Source organism: Nicotiana tabacum, chromosome 2, assembly GCF_000715075.1.
Source record: "Nicotiana tabacum cultivar K326 chromosome 2, ASM71507v2, whole genome shotgun sequence".
Classification (NCBI taxonomy): Eukaryota; Viridiplantae; Streptophyta; class Magnoliopsida; order Solanales; family Solanaceae; genus Nicotiana; species Nicotiana tabacum.
The window spans coordinates 8,654,608-8,666,079 of record NC_134081.1 but is presented as its reverse complement, the minus strand read 5'-3'; the positions used below and the strand labels follow the sequence as shown (position 1 = coordinate 8,666,079).

The 11,472-nt window shown below is 41.6% G+C and overlaps 1 non-coding gene across 1 annotated transcript; it reads left to right on the top strand.

Annotated features, from left to right (window-relative positions):
* The first annotated feature begins 11,087 nt into the window (after positions 1-11,087).
* On the top strand, positions 11,088-11,179 carry TRNAY-GUA (transfer RNA tyrosine (anticodon GUA)). Its single transcript is given in 2 exon segments — positions 11,088-11,124; positions 11,144-11,179. It is a non-coding gene; the product is annotated as a tRNA-Tyr (tRNA).
* The last annotated feature ends 293 nt before the right edge of the window (positions 11,180-11,472 follow it).

The window sequence follows — 11,472 nt, the reverse complement described above, 5'->3', positions numbered from 1 at the left end:
AATTGAGGTCAACTTTCTTGGGATTGAGGTACAGTTGTTGTTGTAGTAGTATAAGATTAAAAGTTTCCTTTTTCTTTCTTTAGCAGAAGATTAAACGTTTCAATTCAGAAACTAAACCTAGAAGTACAAGATCCTCTAAGTGCTATTTGTACGTCATACCTCTTTACAATTTTGAATTTAAGAAAATTGACTTTTTAAAACTAAAACAAGTTTATAAAGAGCCAAAAAACCAATTCATCCCTCCTCCAATTGGTTAGAGCGAATATTGAATAATATTATTTATACTTGTCCATTAAATTAGTGAGTTTAGTTCACCCTCGCTTACTAGCAAATTCAAAGAGTGCTTTTTGTGGTGCTCAACTGAAACATAGTTCATTCTATACATCAGCAGTGTTTTGTTCGTGCCGATCGAAATATTAATCAATAGCATGTCTTTGGTTTGAAATTTATATTAAAATCTTGGGAATAGTACAGAAATGTCCCGAATAAGTCCCAACTTACTAATCTCTAGCTATTAATCATAGAATTACTAAAACTAGCCAAATACATAAAAATTGAAATCCCAAATAAATAAGGTTCTTTCTCTTTAAGAATTACACGCAAAAATCTCCTTCCATATATTTAAACGTGATTAACAACATTAGATGCAAAACGGAAAGAAAATTTTATGGTAGATGAACTAGTAAATATATATATATATATATATATATATATATATATATATATATATGAGTTTACAAAAATCTAAGCAAAAAGGGATCTTTTTCATTGGGTATGGTTGAAATTCTTTGAAAACATATAGATGAGTCAATATAAAATTTTTGAGGAAGATTGGATGTGATTTAGACTGATTTGGTATCAAAATTCGTAGTTAAAATATAGTTCAAAAATTCTTCTACGGCACATGTATCACGCATGTATCTCACACACAAGTATACATAGATATACATGTGATACACATTTGATACAAATATGATACACATGTGTGATACACATAATTATTTTTCATGTTCATCTTCTACTTCGAATTTTCAGTTCAAACCACCTCAAAACTCCACCAAATCATCCCAAAACTGAGATTCAAGTTCCTTAAGATGTACCCAACCTATTCTAATTACACTCACTCAAAAGAAAGCAAAAATTTGACCTTTTTAGCTACAAATAGCTAATTAGCTAATATTAGTAATATTTTATAAATTGGTCAATTTTTGTAATAAGCTACTTATAAATAGACATAGCTGGTAGTTTCCCTAAAATCAACCATTGAGCGTATTTGATACTCCCTTGTTATTAATTAAAGAGTTATAACCACAATTTCCTTAAATAATTTTTTAGAAATCTTTACAAAAATAGTCGTCGGATTCACTGTTTACTTTTTCAAACTGGTATGCATAGCTTATACACTCATTATACACAGTTACACACATATTATATATAAATTAGAGGAATTTTCATAAACCACTATACATATATTATACATCCACTAGCTATTTTTAGTTTAAACGATTGGGTGTGCGGCTGTTTAAGTTAATTCTTCTATTTTTCTTTTATTTTAGATGTGGTATTAATTATTAACTATTCTATTATATAGTTTTTTATGTAGTTTCTGAATATACATTAAAAAACTTAAAAATTTTATTTCCAAATTCACATAGAAATTTAAGTCCGAATTGAGTAGCAACATCCAGTGTCCTACCATGTTAGAAATTAACATCACCCCAATCCATATATATCACGACCCAAGTTCTCCCTCCATGAATCGTCATGACGGCACCTAGTCTCTACGACTAGGTAAGCCTAACACTTGCGAAAATGAAATAAAAAATATGAAAATTTAAAAAACTAACAGTAACAGATATTTTAATAAGCAATTGAGATGCCGCTCAACATATACAATAATCAACTCTCGAAATATACATAACACTCCCAAGACCCGGAACATCGTAAGTCACAAGTTTCTACGAAGTTCTAATTGTTCTATACATCAGTGTCTATAGAAATAAGAGAAGAATCAACATAGAGGAGATAGAGGGGGGGCTCCGAGGATCTGCGGTCCGGGCAGATATACCTTGAAGTTCTCCGAAAATAGCAGCGACTGAAATATGAACTACAAGGAACTAATCTAGCTACTGAAATCAAAGCTAAAGCAAGAAATTAAAAAAATGCCCCAAAAAGTCTCCCCGGGCCCACGTCTCGGAATCGGTTAAAAGTCACAAAATATGAACGCTCGCTAATACCAAAATCTCGATCAAAATACAAAAGTTCGGCCTAAGAACTTTTTTCAAATTTTTCCCAATTTCCCACCCAAATCACTAATTAAATGATGAAATTAAAGACATAATCATGAAAATTAACTAAAACTAGGTAAGAATCACTTATCCCAAACACCCACGTGAAAATCCCTCCAAAATAGCCTAATTCCGATCTCTCAAGTCCAAATGGTGAAAAATGACATAAACCCTCGATTTTAAACTTTTAAATCCGCCCAGGTGTTCACTTCTTCGCGAACGCGGCCATTATCTCGCGTTCGTGTATAACAAAAATTGCACTGACCAAATTTTCTCCTTCGCGAACGCGAGGGACCTCTCGCGAACGCGTACCTTTCACTTCCTGGTCCTTCGCGAACACGATACCTACTACGCGAATGCGTAGACCAAATGTCTAGGGTCCCCAACTGCCTCAATTCCTCTACGCGAACGCGTTCCACTCTTCGTGTTCGCGATGCTTCCACTGACCATAACTTCGCGAACGCGGGATACTTTGTGCGAATGCAAAGAACAAACTTGAGCTGGCCTCCCAGATGCCCTACACGATCGCTATACATCTCTCGCGAACGCGATGAAGAAATGTCTACAACAAAACACCAGAAAATCTGCTATCTTCCAAAGTCCAAAAGTGATCCGTTAAGCATCCGAAACTCAACCGAGGCCCCTGGGACCTCAACCAAACATACCATCCAATCCTAAAATACCATACGAACTTAGTCGAGCCCTCAAACCACACCACACAATGCTAAAATCACGAATAGCCCTCCAATTCAAACTTAAAGAACTTAAAACTTCTAAATCCGACAACCGATGCCCAAACTAATCAAACCACATCCGATTGACCCCAAATTTTGCACACATATCATATTCAACCCTACGAACCTATTTCAACTTTCGGAATCGGAATCCGACCCTGGTATCAAAATTTCACTTTATGTCCAAATCTCCAAAACTTCGACTTTTGTCATTTCAAGCCTAAATGAGCCACAGACCTCCAAAATACTATTCGGACACGACCCTAAGTCCAAAATCACCTAACGGAGCTAACGGAACCGACAGAACTCCATTCCGGAGTCGTATTCATACAGTTTTGACTACGGTCTGAATCCTAAGGCTTAAACCTCTATTTAGGGACTAAGTGTCCCAAAATACTCCAAAAACCAAAACTAAACCTCCCACCAAGTCACAATAGCAGAAATAGATATGGGAGAAGCAATTAATAGGGGATCGGGGATATAACTCTCAAAACGACCGGCTGGGTCGTTACATCCTTTCCTTCTTAAAATAATCGTTCGCCTTTGAACGAGCATAAAGACATACCTGAAGTGGTGAAAAGATGAGGATAACGGCTACGCATAACATGCTCGGTTCCCCAAGTCCCCTCCTCGACTGGCTGACCCCTTCACTGAACCTTCACGGAAGCAATGTTCTCTGACCTCAGCTTTCGAACCTGCTTGTCCAAAATATTCACTGGTTCCTCAACGTAAGATAGATCCTTGTCCAACTGGACTGAGCTGAAATCCAATATATGAGCCGGATCGCCGTGATACTTCTGGAGCATAGAAACGTGAAATACAGGATGGACTCCTGCTAGACTTGAGGCAAGTCAAGCTCATAAGCAACCTCCCCAACACGCCGCAACACCTCAAATGGGCAGATAAACCGTGGGCTTAGCTTGCCCTTATTTCCGAACCTCATAACACCCTTCATAGGCGAAAACCTGGAGCAAGATCCGTTATTCAACCATGAATGCAACATCGCGACCCTTCCGGTCCGCATAGCTCTTCTGTTTGGAGTGGGCTGTGCGAAGTCGATCCTGAATCACCTTCACCTTATCCAGGGCATCCCGAACCAAGTCTGTACCCAATAATCTAGGCTCGTCCGGCTTGAACCAACCCATTGGAGACCGACACCGCCTACCATACAGAGCCTCATACGGTGCCATCTGAATGCTCGACTGATAACTGTTATTGTAGTCAAACTCCGCAAGTGGCAAGAACTGATCCCAAGCACCCCTAAAATCTATCACACAAACGCGTAGCATATCCTCCAGTATCTGAATAGTGCGCTTGGACTTTCCGTTCGTTTGAGGGTGAAATGTTATGCTCAACGCAACCCGAGTACCCAGCTCTTGTTGTACAGCCCTCCAGAACCGTGATGTAAACTGCGTACCCCGGTCAGAGATGATAGATACCGATATGCCATGAAGCTTGACGATCTCGCGGATGTAAATTTGAGCCAGCTTCTCGGAAGAATAAGTAGTCATCACATGAATGAAATGAGCTGACTTGGTCAGCCTATGCAAAATCATCCAAACTGCATCAAACCTCCCCTGAGTCCGTGGGAGTCCAACAACAAAATCCATAGTGATCCGCTCCCATTTCCACTCCAGAATCTCTAACTTCTGAAGCAATCCACCCGACCGCTGATGCTCATACTTCACATGCTGGCAATTTAGGCACCAAGCCACATACTCCACTATGTCCTTCTTTATCCTCTTCCACCAATAATGCTTTCTCAAGTCCTGATACATCTTCGTAGCACCCGGATAAAAAGATTACCGCAAGCTATGAGCCTCATGAAGAATCAACTCACGAAAACCATCTACATTAGGCATACATATCCTACCATGATTCATCAATACACCATCATCCCCAATAGTGACCTCCTTAGCATCACCGTGATGAACCGTGTCCTTAAGGACAAGCAGGTGGGGGTCATCATATTGGCACTCCCTTATACGATCATAAAGAGAAGACCGAGAGACCACACAAGCCAACACTCGACTCGGCTAAGAAATATCCAATCTCAAAAACTGACTGGCTAAGGCCTAAACATTCAATGCTAATGGCCTCTTTGTTGCTGGAAGATATGCTAAACTCTCCAAACTCTCCGCCCGGCGACTCAAAGCATCGACCACCATATTAGCCTTCCCCGTATGGTACAAAATGGTGATATCATAGTCCTTAAGTAGATCCAACCACCTCCGCTGATGCAAGTTAAGATCCTTTTGGTTGAACAGATGCTGCAAACTCTGATGATCGGTGTAAATCTTACAAGGGACACCGTACAAATAGTGCTGCCAAATTTTCAAGGCATGAACAATAGCTGCTAACTCAAGGTCGTGGACATGATAGTTCTTTTCATGTACCTTCAACTGTCTGGACGCATACGCAATCATCCTACCATCCTACATCAACACCGCGCCGAGACCAATCCACGACGTATCACAATATACAGTATAAGACTCCGAACCTGTAGGAAATACCAATACTGGGGCTGTAGTCAAAGCCGTCTTGAGCTTCTGGAAGCTCTCCTCACACTCTTTTGTCTACCTGAATAGAGCACCCTTCTGGGTCATCCTGGTTATAGGTGCAGCAATAGATGAGAACCCCTCAATAAAACGACGGTAATACCCCGCCAACCCAATAAAATTATGGATCTCCATAGCCGATGACGGTCTAGGCTAACTCTAAACTGCTTCCACCTTCTTCGCATCCACCTTGATCCCATAACTAGATACTACATGGCCCAAAAATGCCACTAAGTCTAGCCAAAACTCACACTTAGAAAATTTCGCATGCAACTTCTTTTCTCACAAAGTCCGAAGCACAGTCCTCAGGTGTTGCTCGTGATCCTCCCGAGTCCGAGAGTACACTAGAATGTCGTCAATAAACACAATGAAAAATGAGTCAAGATAAGGTCGGAACACACAGTGCATCAAATGCAAAAGGCTGTTGGGACATTGGTCATCCCAAAAGACATAACAAGAAACTCATAGTGACCATACTGAGTTCTGAAGGCAGTCTTCGGGATATCTGGCTCCCGAATCTTTAACTAATGATAGCCTGAACGTAAGTCAATCTTGGAGAACACTCTAGCACCATATAACTGATCAAATAAGTCATCAATACGAGTCAATGGATACCTGTTCTTCACTGTAACTTTGTTCAGCTGGCGATAATCAATACACATAGAACCATCCTTTTTCTTCACAAACAAGACAGGAGCGCCCCAAAGTGACACATTGGGCCGAATGAAGCCCTTATCAAGCAACTCTTGTAACTGCTCCTTCAACTCTTTCAATTCAGGAGGAGCCATACGATATAGAGGAATAGAGATGGGTTGAGTGCCCGGCAATAAATCAATGCCAAAATCAATATCTTTGTCCGATGGCATGCCCGAAAGATCAGCTGGAAACACATATGGATAGTCCCTCACTACTGGAACTGATTCAACTGTAGGGGTATCAATACTGACACCTCTCACATAAGCTAGATACGCGTCACACCCCTTCCCAACCATTCGTTGAGCTTTAAGAAATAAAATAACTCGGCTGGGAGTATACTCTAAGGTACCTCTCCACTCTAATCGCGGTAAACCTAGCATATCCAGCGCCACGGTCTTAGCGTGACAATCAAGAATAGCATAATGGGGTGACAACTAGTCCATGCCCAAGAAAACATCAAAATCTACCATGCTGAGTAATAATAAATCGGCTCTGGTCTCAAAATCACTAAGAGCAATCAAGCATGACCGATACATGCGGTCCACAACAAGATAATCTCCCACAGGAGTAGACACATAAACAAGGGAACTCAAGGAATCCCGAGATACGCCCAAATACGAGGTAAAAGTAAGAGGATACATATGAATATGTAGAGCCTGGGTCAAATAATACTGACACATCTCTATAACAGATTGGAACAATACCTGTAATGACAGAGTCAGAAGAAACTGCCTCTGTACGAGCCGGAAGAGCATAATACCTGGTATGAACTCCCCCTCTAAGGCAACCTCAACCTCCCTGACCTCTATCTCGAGCTGGCTGAGTAGGTGGGGTGGTAGCTGGTGCTGGAATCATAGCCTTAGGACCTAGTAGAGCATGTGGTGGCTGAGAAGTCTGTGGAGGTGCAACCCTCCTAAGTCTGGGGCAATCCCTCACCATATGGCAGGTGTCGCCATACTCAAAACAACCCCTCAGAGGGCGTGGCTGCTGCGATTGACTCGGGCCAGGTTTGTTGGACTGACTACTAAAAGCACCCCGAGCAGGAGGCACACTAGATATTGGCGATGCATAATAAGGCTCTTGGGGCCTAGAAGGGGTTGGAACACCACTAGCGGCTGGAAGAGCTGAATAAACGGGGCGACTTACATGACCTCTGCCATGGTGAGCTGCTAGGGAACGAGCTCCAGAATAAGAATTAGTCTCTCGAGAACTCTTGGCCTCTCTCTCTTCTCGATCCCGGGCAAGCATGCCCTCCAATCTCCTAGCAATACTCACAACCTGCTGGCAAGGAATATCCATCTCCAACTCCTTGACCATACTAATCCTGGTAATGGGGTGGAGTCCCTCATTAAACCGACGAACCCTCTCTCGAACTGCGGCAACCAAGGCCGGTGCATGTCGGGCCAAATCACCGAAGCGGACTGCATACTCTGACACAGTCATAGCACCCTGGCGCAGCTGCTCAAACTCCGTGCGCCATGAGTCCCTGAGGTCTGAGGGACATACTCTCTCAAAAACATGTCCGACTGAGTTCATGTAAGTGAAGTTGCCTCAGCCGGACTACTCAACTCATAAGCACGCCACCACTGATAGGTTGCTCCTCTAAGCTGAAAGGTGGTAAAAGAAACCCCACTCGTCTCCGCTATGCCCATAGTACAGAGAATACGATGACACTCTTCCAGAAAACCCTGAGCATCATTTGTAGCCAATTCGCTGAAGGTAGGTGGGTGGTACTTCTTGTACCTCTCAAGTCTGAGTAGCTCCGCCTCAGAAGCGGCTGTCCTAGTCTCATGCTGAACCGGGGCTACCGGCGGCATAGGAATGAACTCTGGGGCCTGATCAACATGGACCCTCTGATCAGAAGTGCGGGCTGCGGGAGTTTGTGCCCCTCCCCCGGCCTGAGATGTGGCGGGAGCTAATGGAATCAATCCAGCTTGAGCTAAGGTGTTGAACATGCTCATGAACTGGGCTAGAGTCTCCTGGAGGGCTGGAGCAGCAATAGGAATCTCCGGTGCCTGCCCTCCAGCTGGAACTGCTGGGGCTTCCTCTGTCGCAGCTCGCGCGGGTGCTCTGGCTGCACCGCGTGGCCGTACTCTACCCCGGCCCCGGCCTCTGGCGGCTCTAGCAGGGGGCGCGGGTGCCTGGTCATCAGATCCTCCGCTATGGGTCCTCACCATCTGTGAGAAAGAATAGAATAGAGAATTTTTAGAATTTGATGCCAATAACTCGCACGACAAGGAATCAAAAGAAGTATGATTGTTCCTAACAGTTCCATAGCCTCCCGAAGATAAGTACAAATGTCTCCGTACCGATCTGCGAAACTCTAACAAATCGGCTTGTGACTCACGACACCTATGAACCTAGAGCTCTGATACCAATTTGTCACGACTCAAATTCTCCCTCCATGAATCGTCGTGACTACACCTAGTCTCTACTACTAGATTAGCCTAACACTTGCGGAAATAAAATAAAAAATATAAAAACTTAACAAACTAACAGTAAGAGATATTTTAATAAGCAATTGAGATGCCACTCGGCATATACAATAATCAACTCTCAAAATGTACATAACACTCCCAAGACCCGGAACATCGTAAGTCACAAGCTTCTACGAAGTTTAAACTGTTCTATAAATCAGTGTCTATAGAAATAAGAGAAGAATCAACATAGGGGGGATAGAGGGCGACTCCGAGGATCTGCGGCGCGGGCAGATGTACCTTGAAGTTCTCTGAAAACAGTAGCGACTGCAACTAAGGACGAGGCTGGTAAAAGGAACCTGGATCTGCACACGAAAAATATGTGCAGGAAAGGATGTGAGTACACCACAACGGTACTCAGTAAATGCCAAGCCCAACCTCGGTCTGGTAGTGACGAGGTCAGGTCAAGGCCCTACTGGTATATAATAAATAAGCAGGAGAGTATAACAATATAATAAGAGACTGGAATTTAAACAAAAAGAACATGGCAAAGTAGCAACGTAGAACACAAGGATAAACAGCAGGGGATCTCCCGAGATACCGTCTCGTAGCCCCAAAAATAAAAGTGCAAGGAGATCTCCCGAGGTATCGCCTCGTAGTCTCAAAAGTAAATATGCAGGGAGAACTCCCGAGGAACCGCCTCGTAGTCTCAAAAGTAAATGTATAAAGAGAACTCCCGAGGAACCGCCTCGTAGTTTCAAAAGTAAATATGTAGGGGGATCTCTCGGAATACCGTCCCGTAGTCCCAAAGTAAATACGCAGCTCAAACAAATGAATATAACAGTTACAACACGAAACCTATAATTAAGACTAAGTACAAGTCAAGAAAGAAGCAGAATTCTTTTAAACATGCTGCAAAGAGTTTAAATAGGCAATTAGGACACGTAGACATACTATTCTAGGCTAACAGGATAACTACACATGCTAGTATACTCAGATAAGATGAAAACATGCTATTACTCGGTAAAAATCAGGTTTTTCCACAAATAGCCCGTGTACACACTCGTCACCTCGCGTACACGACGCTCACATATCATAACAACACCAAATCCTAGGGGAATTTTCCCCACATAAGGTTAGGCAAGCCACTTACCTCAAACCAAGCTCAATCAATCCGTAACAATGCTCTTTCCATGAAAACTTCCGGAATCGGAATCCGGCTCCGGTATCAAAATTCCACTACCGATCCAAATCTCCAAAACTTCGACTTTCGCCATTTCAAGCCTAAATGAGCTACAGACCTCTAAAACACTATCCGGATACGCCCCTAAGTCCAAAATTACCTAGAGCTAACGGAACCGACCAAACTCTATTTCGGAGTCATTTTCACACAGTTCCGATTACTGTCCAAATCCTAAGGCTTAAACATCTATTTAGGGACTAAGTATCCCAAAATACTCCAAAAATCAAAATGAAACCTCCCGGCAAGTCACAATAGCATAAATAGATATGGGAGAAGCAGTTAAAAGGGGATCGGAGCTATAACTCTCAAAACGATCGGTCGAATCGTTACATTCCATGTGCTAGTCTATGAACTATGAAGTGAGACCCTACGAGTTTACAACACAAATTTTCCTTAACAAACTAGATATTCCCTCGAGTGTATACCTCTAAAAGTTGATACTCTTACATAAAAAAAAATAATCCATTTTTACATTGATAATGTGTGGAGTAGAAAGGGGAAAAGCTGAAGCTTATAATTGTGCACGAATTATGGATGGGTCCACTACCCCTTCTTGTTAGGGTATGGGCCATGTCATGTAACAAATGTATCCTTCCATGCTATTATGCTACCCCTTTATATTCATCTTGAATTAATATAGGGGTTGATTAGTTACCGGCATAAAGATATTAATCCTGATATAAAATTTCAGAGTTTATTTATTTCATGTTTGATTGTGGATTTAAGTTAACACTGTAATTAATTTTATACCAAAATATTAATATTGGTTATTTCGTATTGAATGTAGGACTATAATGTATTATTTATAATTCCTGGATAACCTTGTTTCGAAATTGGCGAGAGTTATAACACAAGTGACAAAACTATCAATTGGATTCTAACACGTAAATGACACAAAAATGTAAAATTTAGAGGCTAATCATGGATGTTTATATAATAATAAAAAACGAAAGGCTAATCGTGGAATTATTTTCAAATCCTCAAGGAAATAGTCCAAGCATAAATCGATTCACAATGTCTTCAATTAATCTAGTTCAAATATCATCAGTATCGTAGCATCACATTTCCTTCCTATTTAAAAAGAAAAAGAATAAGCGGAAAACGAAAGTTTAATCTATTAAAGTATATTAGTCATGAGATAAAACATCATACCGACCTTAGCTCAGTTGGTAGAGCGGAAGACTGTAGTGGGTGTTACCCGTTTGCCATCTTTAGGTCGCTGGTTCGAATCCGGCAGGTCGGATTCATTTTTTGTTTTACAAATGCGGTTTATAAGTCGCATTCAACCAATGCAGACCTATAAATGTTTTAATCTGTCATTGTATCCTTCAGCCAAATCACAAATCTCAACCTTTATGGTTTGAAAATTATGAGGTTATTGATTTATGACCGAAGGACGTATGAGTTATTTATATATGGGGATACCGGTGGTGACTGGTGAGTAGTGACTTAAATTTAAAAGCAATTTCTTCTGCATGTCAATACATAACTAGTAACTACTATAATACCATGTAAAGATGGGCTTAAACAAAGATT